Raw genomic sequence first — 12,591 nt, 5'->3', positions numbered from 1 at the left:
AAAATTGCAAAATACTTACGGATCTGAATATGGCAGACCCGTTGACTAAACTTCTCTCACAGGCAAAACATGATCACACCTTAGTACTCTTTGGGTGTTAATCACATAGCAATGTGAACTAGATTACTGACTCTAGTAAACCCTTTGGGTGTTGGTCACATATCGATGTGAACTATGGGTGTTAACCACATAAAGATGTGAACTATTGATGTTAGATCACATGGCGACGTGAACTAGATTATTGACTCTAGTGCAAGTGGGAGACTGAAGGAAATATGCCCTAGAGGCAATAATAAAGTTATTATTTATTTCCTTATTTCATGATAAATGTTTATTATTCATGCTAGAATTGTATTAACCAGAAACATAATACATGTGTGAATACATAGACAAACAGAGTGTCACTAGTATGCCTCTACTTGACTAGCTCGTTAATTGAAGATGGTTATGTTTCCTAACCATAAAACAAAAGAGTTGTTATTTGATTAACGGGATCACATAATTAGGAGAATGATGTGATTGACATGACCCATTCCATTAGCTTAGCACCCGATCGTTTAGTATGTTGCTATTGCTTTCTTCATGACTTATACATGTTCCTATGACTATGAGATTATGCAACTCCCGTTTGCCGGAGGAACACTTTGTGTGCTACCAAACGTCACAACGTAACTGGGTGATTATAAAGGAGCTCTACAGGTGTCTCCAAAGGTACATGTTGGGTTGGCGTATTTCGAGATTAGGATTTGTCACTCCGATTGTCGGAGAGGTATCTCTGGGCCCTCTCGGTAATGCACATCACATAAGCCTTGCAAGCATTGCAACTAATGAGTTAGTTGTGAGATGAGTATTACGGAACGAGTAAAGAGACTTGCCGGTAACGAGATTGAACTAGGTATTAAGATACCGACGATCGAATCTCGGGCAAGTAACACACCGATGACAAAGGGAACAAAGTATGTTGTTATGCGGTCTGACCGATAAAGATCTTCGTAGAATATGTAGGAGCCAATATGAGCATCCAGGTTCCGCTATTGGTTATTGACCGGAGACGTGTCTCGGTCATGTCTACATTGTTCTCGAACCCGTAGGGTCCGCACGCTTAAGGTTTCGATGACAGTTATATTATGAGTTTATGCTTTTTGATGTACCGAAGTTTGTTCGGAGTCCCGGATGAGATCGAGGACATGACGAGGAGTCTCGAAAAGGTTGAGATGTAAAGATCGATATATTGGACGACTATATTCGGACGTCGGAAAGGTTCCGAGTGGTTCGGGTATTTTTCGGAGTACCGGGGAGTTACGGGAATAAGGGAGAAGAAGTATATGGGCCTTATTGGGCTTTAGGGGAGAGGGAGAGGCAGGCCGCGCGCCCCCCAAGGCCTAGTCCGAATTGGACTAGGGGAGGGGCTGCGCCCCCTCCTTCCTTCTCTTCCCTCTTCCCCTTCCTTGTCTCCTACTCCTACTACATGGAAGGACTCCTAGTTGGACTAGGAAAGGGGGAATCCTACTCCCGGTGGGAGTAGGACTCCCCTAGGGCGCGCCATAGAGAGGGCCGGCCCTCCCCTCCTCCACTCCTTTATATACGGGGGCAGGGGGCACCCCATAGACACACAAGTTGATCCACGTGATCATATTCTTAGCCGTGTGCGGTGCCCCCTTCCACCATAATCCTCGATAATATTGTAGCGGTGCTTAGGCGAAGCCCTGCGACGGTAGAACATCAAGATCGTCACCACGCCGTCGTGCTGACGGAACTCTTCCCCGACACTTTGCTGGATCGGAGTCCGGGGATCGTCATCAAGCTGAACGTGTGCTAGAACTCGGAGGTGCCGTAGTTTCGGTGCTTGATCGGTCGGGCCGTGAAGACATACGACTACATCAACCGCGTTGGCATAACGCTTCCGCTTCCGGTCTATGAGGGTACGTAGACAACACTCTCCCCTCTCGTTGATATGCATCACCATGATCTTGCGTGTGCGTAGGAATTTTTTTTGAAATTACTATGTTCCCCAACACTAGCATATTTCAGATAAGTCCAACAGTGGAGTGGCATGGACTAGAGGATGTGGGACCCCTTCAAGATGATGAAGACAAATGATTGGATCAAGCTCAAAGCTCAGGACTCTACATTTTTCATTTTAGTGATCCAAGATCACATTGTGTCCATAGGAAAGCCAATACTATTAAGAGGGGATGAGGTGTTGCTTAATGAGGTTCTTGCTCAAAGTGCTTAGTGATATGCTCCACAACCCTCAACCACTTTCTCATATCCAAATACATCCCAAACCAAAAGTCAAACTCGACCCCACCGATTTGATCTATCCAGCGCCACTGAGTTCTCTTGACACAGCCACTGCCAGAAACCCTAATCAATTCGGTCTCACCGATGGGATCTCGGTCTCACCGAGATGGGCTTGCAAACTCTCTGTTGCCTGTTGCATTAATTTCGGTCTCACCGAAACATGACATCGGTCCCACCGAGTTTGCTTGGCCAACTCTCTGTTTAGCTTATTACCAAAATCGGTCCCACCGAATTTCTGTAATCGGTCCAACCGAGATGAGGCTTTACCCTAACCCTAGCACATCGGTCCCACCGAAAACCCTAACGGTCACATTATGAACTAAATCGGTCTGACCGAGTTGTATGATTCGGTCCCACCAAGTTTGGTGATTTGTGTGTAATGGTTAGATTTTGTGTGGAGGCTATATATACCTCTCCACCCACTCTTCATTCATGGATAGAGCCATCAGAACATGCCTACACTTCCAACATACATTTTCTGAGAGAGAACCACCTACACTTGTGTTGAGGTCAAGATACTTCATTCCAACCACATAAATCTTGATCTCTAGCCTTCCCCAAGTTGCTTTCCACTCAAATCATCTTTCCACCAAATCCTATCCTATGAGAGAGAGTTGACTGTTGGGGAGACTATCATTTGAAGCACAAGAGCAAGGAGTTCATCATCAACACACCGTTTGTTACCTCTTGGAGAGTGGTGTCTCCTAGATTGGTTAGGTGTCACTTGGGAGCCTCCGTCAAGATTGTGGAGTTGAACCAAGGAGTTTGTACGGGCAAGGAGATCGCCTACTTCGTGAAGATCTACCCTAGTGAGGCAAATCCTTCATGGGCGATGGCCATGGTGGGATAGACAAGGTTGCTTCTTCGTGGACCCTTCATGGGTGGAGCCCTCCGTGGACTCGCGCAACCGTTACCCTTCATGGGTTGAAGTCTCCATCAACGTGGATGTACGATAGCACCACCTATCAGAACCACGCCAAAAATCTCCGTGTCTCCAATTGCGTTTGCACACTCCAATCCCATCCCTTTACATTCTTGCAACTTGCATGACTTACTTTCCGCTGCTCATATACTCTTGTCATGCTTGCTTGAGATGTATTGTGAATGTTCAAACTTGTGCCAAAACTCCACTTCAACTTAAAGAAATTAAAAATTGCAACTTTTCTTGCTAAGAGTCTATTCACCCCCTCTAGACACCTCTTCTCAATCCTACAATCCTGCAACTAACTCATTAGTCACATTGCTTTCAAGGATTATAGTGATGTGCATTACCAAGAGGGCCCAGAGATACCTCTCCGATACTCGGAGTGACAAATCCTAATCTCGATCTATGCCAACTCAACAAACACCATCGGAGACACCTGTAGAGCATCTTTATAATCACCCAGTTACGTTGTGATGCTTGATAGCACACAAGGTGTTCCTCCGGTATTTGGGAGTTTCATAATCTCATAGTTAGAGGAATATATATAAGTCATGAAGAAAGCAATAGCAATAAAACTAAACGATCATAATGCCAAGCTAACGGATGGGTCTTGTCCATCACATCATTCTCTAATGATGTGATCCCGATCATGAAATGACAACACATGTCTATGGTTAAGAAACTTAACCATCTTAGATTAACGAGCTAGTCAAGTAGAGGCATACTATGGACACTCTGTTTTGTGTATGTATTCACACATGTACTAAGTTTCCGGTTAATACAATTCTAGCATGAATAATAAATATTTATCATGATATAAGGAAATATAAATAACAACTTCATTATTGCCTCTAGGGCATATTTCCTTCAGTGTCCCACTTGCACTAGAGTCAATAATCTAGTTCACATCGTCATGTGATATAACACCAATAGTTCACATCTTTATGTGATTAGTTCACATCTCCATGTGACTAACACCCAAAGGGTTTACTAGAGTCAATAATATAGTTCACATCGCTATGTGATTAATACCCAAAGAATACTAAGGTGTGATCATGTTTTTCTTGTGAGAAAAGTTTAGTCAACGGGTCTGCCACATTCAGAGCAGCATGTATTTTGCAAATTTTCTATGTCTACAATGCTCTGCATGGAGCTATGATACGTCTCCAACGTATCTATAATTTTTGATTGCTCCATGCTATATTATCTACTGTTTTGGACATCATTGGGCTTTATTATCCACTTTTATATTATTTTTGGGACTAATCTATTAACCGGAGGCCCAGCCCAGAATTGCTGTTTTTGCCTGTTTTAGGGTTTCGAAGAAAAGGAATATCAAACGGAGTCCAAACGGAATGAAACCTTCGGGAACGTGATTTTCTCACCAAATACAACTCAGGAGACTTGGACCCTACGTCAAGCCAATTAACAGGAGGCCACGAGGTAGGGGGCGCGCCCTCCACCCTCGTGGGCCCCCTATTGCTCCACCGACGTACTTCTTCCTCCTATATATATCCACGTACCCCCAAACAATCAGATACGGAGCCAAAAACCTAATTCCACCGCCGCAACTTTCTGTATCCACGAGATCCCATCTTGGGGCCTGTTCCGGAGCTCCGCCGGAGGGGGCATCGATCACGGAGGGCTTCTACATCATCATCCAAGCCCCTCCGATGAAGTGTGAGTAGTTTACTTCAGACCTACGGGTCCATAGTTAGTAGCTAGATGGATTCTTCTCTCTTTTTGGATCTCAATACAATGTTCTCCCCCTCTCTCGTGGAGATCTATTCGATGTAATCTTCTTTTGCGGTGTGTTTGTTGAGACCGATGAATTGTGGGTTTATGATCAAGTCTATCTATGAATAATATTTGAATCTTCTCTGAATTCTTTTATGTACGATTGGTTATCTTTGCAAGTCTCTTCGAATTATCAGTTTGGTTTGGCCTACTAGATTGGTTGTTCTTGCCATGGGAGAAGTGCTTAGCTTTGGGTTCGATCTTGCGGTGTCCTTTCCCAGTGACAGAAGGGGCAGCAAGGCACGTATTGTATCGTTGCCATCGAGGATAACAAGATGGTTTTTTTTATCATATTGCATGAAGCTATCCCTCTACATCATGTCATCTTGCTTAAGGCATTACTCTATTTTTAACTTAATACTCTAGATGCATGCTGGATAGGGGCGATGAGTGGAGTAATAGTAGTAGATGCAGGCAGGAGTTGGTCTACTTGTCTCGGACGTGATGCCTATATACATGATCATACCTAGATATTCTCATAACTATGCTCAATTCTGTCAATTGCTCAACAGTAATTTGTTCACCCACCGTAGAATACTTATGCTCTTGAGAGAAGCCACTAGTGAAACCTATGGCCCCCGGGTCTCATTCTCATCATATCAATCTCCATCACTTTATTATTGCTTTGCTTTTTACTTTGCCTTTTACTTTTCACTTTGCATCTCTATACCAAAAATACCAAAAAAATATTATTTATCATCTCTATCAGATCTCACTTTCGTAAGTGACCGTGAAGGGATTGACAACCCCTAAGCGCGTTGGTTGCATTGAGCTATTGTTTTTGTGTAGGTACGAGGGACTCGCGTGTAGCCTCCTACTGGATTGATACCTTGGTTCTCAAAAACTGAGGGAAATACTTACGCTACTTTGCTGCATCATCCTCTCCTCTTCGGGGAAATCCAACGCAGTGCTCAAGAGGTAGCAAGAAGAATCTCTGGCGCCGTTGCCGGGGAGTCTGCGCAAAAGTCAACATACCAAGTACCCATCACAATCCCTATCTCCCGCATTACATTATTTGCCATTTGCCTCTCGTTTTCCTCTCCCCCACTTCACCCTTGCCGTTTTGTTCGCCCTCTCTCTCTCTATCCTCCCTCTCTTTCTCTATTTGCCTCCTTTTGTCCCATTTGCCTTTTTTGTTTGCCTGTGTGTTAGTTTGCTACCTTGTCGTTATGTCAAGTCCTTTACCTTCTGCCTCTATGTATGAAATTGGGAAGTTATTGTCAATATGGACAATAATATCATGAAAAATTCTGATGCTCCTGCTAAAGAACCTACCATCCTTCATACAAAAAAATTTCGTGTTGGTACTGGTAATATTATTGGAAAAGGAGTTATTCAAGATTTCTTTACTTGTGCCGGTGCTTTACCTTCTATGGGAAGTTCTATCCTTCATAGAACTAGTAGTCTTGCGGATGCTATTGCCATGCTTGTAATTGAACTTGAAAGACATCCTTCCATACAAAGGATTTTTCTGGATTTTTCTAATATTGAGCATTCTTCTGTTAAGCGTGCCGCTACTATCTTTTTGGCTCATGAGTTTAGATTCATAATAAAAGAAGCCAAAGAAATCTTTGCGCATTATAGGGTGGACGCTTGCCGCCCTCCCATAGAGGCTATCCTCTTTGATCAAGAAGAAATAATGCGTTTTCAATCTCTAGACTATGTTGCTTTCAATGAAAACCTTAGAAAAAGGGTTCCTACCAATGTTTTAGTTGATAGAATTTCTGAACTTAATGATGATTTGGCTATTCGAAATAATGAACTAGGATATTCTCTTGAATATAGGCTCACAAAGTTCTGTCAAAAGAATTCTTATAATGATGAATTGGTTGTGCATTATGAAGGACCAAAGGAGGAACCTATACCTCCCAAGGTTGATCTTGGGGACTTTTGTCCCGTTAAATTTATCCCTTTTTGATTAATTTTGCTTGCCTCAAAGAAAACTTGCTGCTGAACATAGAGAATATGAAATGAGTTTTAATAATCTATCTTGCTATTATGGCAATACCTAGATCTATTCTTGCTTGTTATGCCTAGCTAGGGGCGTTAAATGATAACGCTTGTTGGGAGGCAACCCAATTTAATTTTTATTCCTTACTTTTTGCTCCTGTTTAGAAATAAATAAATTATTTAGCCTCTGTTTTGGTTGTGTTTTTTGTGTTTAATTAGTGTTTGTGCCAAGTAGAACCGTTGGGAAGACTTGGGGAAAGTCTTGTTGAACTTGCTGTACAAAAACAGAAACTTTAGCGCTCACGAGAACTGCTGTCATTTTTATTTGGAGAATGCTATTTAGTTAATTCTTTTTTCAGATGATTAATAGATAAATTCCTCACGTCCAGAAATTTATTTTAGAATTTTGGGGGTTACAGATCTTGCGCTAGCTACAGATTACTACAGACTGTTCTGTTTTTGACAGATTCTGTTTTTCGTGTGTTGTTTGCTTACTTTGATGAATCTATGGCTAGTAAAATAGTTTATGAACCATAAAGAAGTTGGAATACAGTAGGTTTAACACCAATATAAATAAAGAATGAGTTCATTACAGTAACTTGAAGTGTTCTTTTGTTTTCTTTCGCTAACGGAGCTCACGAGATTTTCTACTTTAAGTTTTGTGTTGTGAAGTTTTCAAGTTTTGGGTAAAGATTTGATGGATTATGGAACAAGGAGTGGCAAGAGCCTAAGCTTGGGGATGTCCATGGCACCCCCAAGATAATCTAAGGACACCTAAAAGCCAAAGCTTGGGGATGCCCCGGAAGGCATCCCCTCTTTCGTCTACTTCTATCGGTAACTTTACTTGGAGCTATATTTTTATTCACCACATGATATGTGTTTTGCTTGGAGCATCTTTTATGATTTAAGTCTTTGCTTGTTAGTCTACCACAATCATCCTTGCTTTACACACCTTTTGAGAGAGCTATACATAATTTGGAATTTGATAGAATACTCTATGTGCTTCACTTATATCTTTTGAGTTATATAATTTTGCTCTAGTGCTTCACTTATATCTTTTAGAGCACGGTGGTGGATTTGTTTTATAGAAACTATTGATCTCTCATGCTTCACTTAGATTATTTTGAGAGTCTTAATAGCATGGTAATTTGCTTAATAATAAATGTGCTTGGTATTCAAGATTTGTAAAACTTTCTTTTGAGTGCGTTGAATACTAAGAAAAAAAATTGATGCTTGATAATTGTTTTGAGATATGAGGATGGTGATATTAGAGTCATGCTAGTTGAGTAGTTGTGAATTTGTGAAATGCTTGTGTTAAAGTTTGTGATTCCCGTAGCATTTACGTATGGTGAACCGTTGTGTGATGAAGTCGGAGCATGATTTATTTATTGATTGTCTTCCTTATGAGTGGCGGTCGGGGACGAGCGATGGTCTTTTCCTACCAATCTATCCCCCTAGGAGCATGCGCGTAATACTTTGCTTTGATAACTTCTAGATTTTTGCAATAAGTATATGAGTTCTTTATGACTAATGTTGAGTCCATGGATTATACGCACTTTCCTTCCTTCCACCATTGCTAGCCTCTCTAATACCGCGCACTTTTCGCCGGTATCATACACCCACAAAATACCTTCCTCAAAACAGCCACCATACCTACCTATCATGGCATTTCCATAGCCATTCTAAGATATATTGCCATGCAACTTTCCACCATTCCATTCATTATGACACGCTCCATCATTGTCATATTGCTAGCATGATCATGTAGTTGACATCGTATTTGTGGCAAAGCCACCGTTCATAATTCTTTCATACATGTCACTCTTGATTCATTGCATATCCCAGTACACCGCCGGAGGCATTCATATAGAGTCATATTTTGTTCTAAGTATTGAGTTGTAATTGTTGAGTTGTAAGAAAAATAAAACGTGTGATGATCATCATTTTTAGAGCATTGTCCCAAGTGAGGAAAGGATAATGGAGACTATGATTCCCCCACAAGTCGGGATGAGACTCCGGACGAAAATAAAGAAGAAAAAGAGGCCATAAAAAAAGAGAAGGCCCAAAAAAATGAGAGAAAAAGAGAGAAGGGACAATACTACTACCCTTTTACCACACTTGTGCTTCAAAGTAGCACCATGATCTTCATGATAGAGAGTCTCTCATTCTGTCACTTTCATATACTAGTGGGAATCTTTCATTATAAAACTTGGATTGTATATTCCAATGATGGGCTTCCTCAAAATGCCCTAGGTCTTCGTGAGCAAGCGAGTTGGATGGACACCCACTTAGTTTCTTTTGTTGAGCTTTCATATACTTATAGCTCTAGTGCATCCGTTGCATGGCAATCCCTACTCACTCACATTGATATCTATTGATGGGCATCTCCATAGCTCGTGGATACGCCTAGTTGATGTGAGACTATTTTCCCCTCTTTTTGTCTTCTCCACAACCACCATTCTATTCCACATATAGTGCTATATCCATGGCTCACGCTCATGTATTGCGTGAAGATCGAAAAAGTTTTGAAAATGTCAAAAGTATGAAACAATTGCTTGGCTTGTCATCGGGGTTGTGCATGATTTAAATACTTTGTGTGGTGAAGATAGAGCATAGCCAGACTATATGATTTTGTAGGGATAGCTTTCTTTGGCCATGTTATTTTGAGAAGACATAATTGCTTTGTTAGTATGCTTAAAGTATTATTATTTTTATGTCAACATGGGCTTTTGTCTTGAATCTTTTGAATATGAATATTCATACCACAATTAAGAAGATTTACATTGAAACTATGCCAGGTAGCACTCCGCATCAAAAATTCTGTTTTTATCATTTACCTACTCGAGGACGAGTAGGAATTAAGCTTGGGGATGCTTGATACGTCTCCAACGTATATATAATTTTTGATTGCTCCATGCTATATTATCTACTGTTTTGGACATTATTGGGCTTTATTATCCACTTTTATATTATTTTTGGGACTAACCTATTAACCGGAGGCCCAGCCCAGAATTGTTGTTTTTGCCTGTTTTAGGGTTTTGAAGAAAAGGACTATCAAACGGAGTCCAAACGGAATGAAACCTTCGGGAACGTGATTTTCTCACCGAATACAACTCAGGAGACTTGGACCCTACGTCAAGCCAATTAACAGGAGGCCACGAGGTAGGGGGGCGTGCCTGCCCCCCCCCCCCAGGCGCACCCTCCACCCTCATGGGCCCCCTGTTGCTCCACCGACGTACTTCTTCCTCCTATATATATCCACGTACCCCCAAACGATCAGATACGGAGCCAAAAACCTAATTCCACCGCCACAACTTTCTGTATCCATGAGATCCCATCTTGGGGCCTGTTCCGGAGCTCCGCCGGAGGGGGCATCGATCACGGAGGGCTTCTACATCATCATCCAAGCCCCTCCGATGAAGTGTGAGTAGTTTACTTCAGACCTATGGGTCCATAGTTAGTAGCTAGATGGCTTCTTCTCTCTTTTTGGATCTCAATACAATGTTCTCCCCCTCTCTCGTGGAGATCTATCCAATGTAATCTTCTTTTTGCGGTGTGTTTGTTGAGACCGATGAATTGTGGGCTTATGACCAAGTCTATCTATGAATAATATTTGAATCTTCTATGAATTCTTTTATGTATGATTGGTTATCTTTGCAAGTCTCTTCGAATTATCAGTTTGGTTTGGCCTACTAGATTGGTTGTTCTTGCCATGGGAGAAGTGCTTAGCTTTGGGTTCGATCTTGCGGTGTCCTTTCCCAGTGACAGAAGGTGCAGCAAGGCACGTATTGTATCATTGCCATCAAGGATAACAAGATGGGGTTTTTATCATATTGCATGAAACTATCCCTCTACATCATGTCATCTTGCTTAAGGCGTTACTTTGTTTTTAACTTAATACTCTAGATGCATGCTGGATAGCGGTCGATGAGTGGAGTAATAGTAGTAGATGCAGGCAGGAGTCGGTCTACTTGTCTCGGACGTGATGCCTATATACATGATCATACCTAGATATTCTCATAACTATGCTCAATTCTGTCAATTGCTCAACAGTAATTTGTTCACCCACCGTAGAATACTTATGCTCTTGAGAGAAGCCACTAGTGAAACCTATGGCCCCCGGGTCTCTTTCTCATCATATCAATCTCCATCACTTTATTATTTCTTTGCTTTTTTACTTTGCCTTTTACTTTTCACTTTGCATCTCTATACCAAAAATACCAAAAAAATATTATTTATCATCTCTATCAGATCTCACTTTCGTAAGTGACCGTGAAGGGATTGGCAACCCCTAAGCGTGTTGGTTGCGCTGAGCTATTGTTTTTGTGTAGGTACGAGGGACTCACGCATAGCCTCCTACTGGATTGATACCTTAGTTCTCAAAAACTGAGGGAAATACTTACGCTACTTTGCTGTATCATCCTCTCCTCTTCGGGGAAATCCAACGCAGTGGTCAAGAGGTAGCAAGCTACTCTAGCTAATTGCTCCCACTTTCAATATGTATCCAGATTGAGACTCAGAGTCATTTGGATCAGTGTAAAATCTTGCATCGACATAACTCTTTACGACGAAATCTTTATCACCTCCATAATCAATAAATATTTCTTTAGTCCTCTAAGGATAATTCTGCCTGCTGTCCAGTGATCTACTCCTGGATCACTATCGTACCCCTTTGCCAAAACCATGGAAAGGTACACAATAGGTCTGGTATACAGCATGGCATACTTTATAGAACCTATGGCTGAGGCATAGGGAATTACTTTCATTCTCTCTCTATCTTCTGTCGAGGTCGGGTTTTGAGTCTTACGCAACTTCATACCTTACAACTCAGGAAAGAACTCCTTCTTTGACTGATCCATTTTGAACTCCTTCAAAATCTTATCAAGGTATGTACTCATCGAAAGTCTTATCAAGCATCTTGATCTATCTTTATAGATCTTGATCCCTAATACGTAAGTAGCTTCACCGAGGTCTTTCTTTGAAAAACTCCTTTCAAACACTCCTTTATGCTTTCCACAAAATTCTAAATCATTTCTGATCAACAATATGTCATTCACATATACTTATCAGAAAGGCTGTAGTGCTCCCACTCACTTTCTTGTAAATACAGGCTTCATTGCAAGTGTGTATAAAACTATATGCTTTGATCAACTTATCATAGCGTATATTCCAACTCTGAGATGCTTGCACCAGTTCCATAGATGGATCGCTGGAGTTTGCACACTTTGTTAGCACCTTTAGGATCGACAAAACCTTTGGTTGCGTCATATATGACTCTTCTTCAAGAAATCCATTAAGGAATGCAGTTTTGACATCCATTTGCCATATTTCATAAAATGTGGCAATTGCTAACATGATTCAGACAGACTTAAGCATTGGTACGAGTGAGAAAATCTCATTGTAGTCAACACCTTGAACTTTGTCGAAAACATTTTTCACAATTCGAGCTTTGTAGATAGTAACACTACCATCATCGTTCGTCTTCCTCTTGAAGATCCATTTATTCTCAATGGCTTGCTGATCATCGGGAAAGCCAACCAAAGTCCACACTTTGTTCTCATACATGGATCCGATCTCAGATTTCATGGCCTCAAGCCATTTCACGGAATCTAGGC

The sequence above is a fragment of the Triticum urartu genome, chromosome 1A (genome assembly GCF_056163025.1).
Source record: "Triticum urartu cultivar PI428250 chromosome 1A, HENAU_Tu73, whole genome shotgun sequence".
Classification (NCBI taxonomy): domain Eukaryota; kingdom Viridiplantae; phylum Streptophyta; class Magnoliopsida; order Poales; family Poaceae; genus Triticum; species Triticum urartu.
This window is presented reverse-complemented; position numbering follows the sequence as displayed.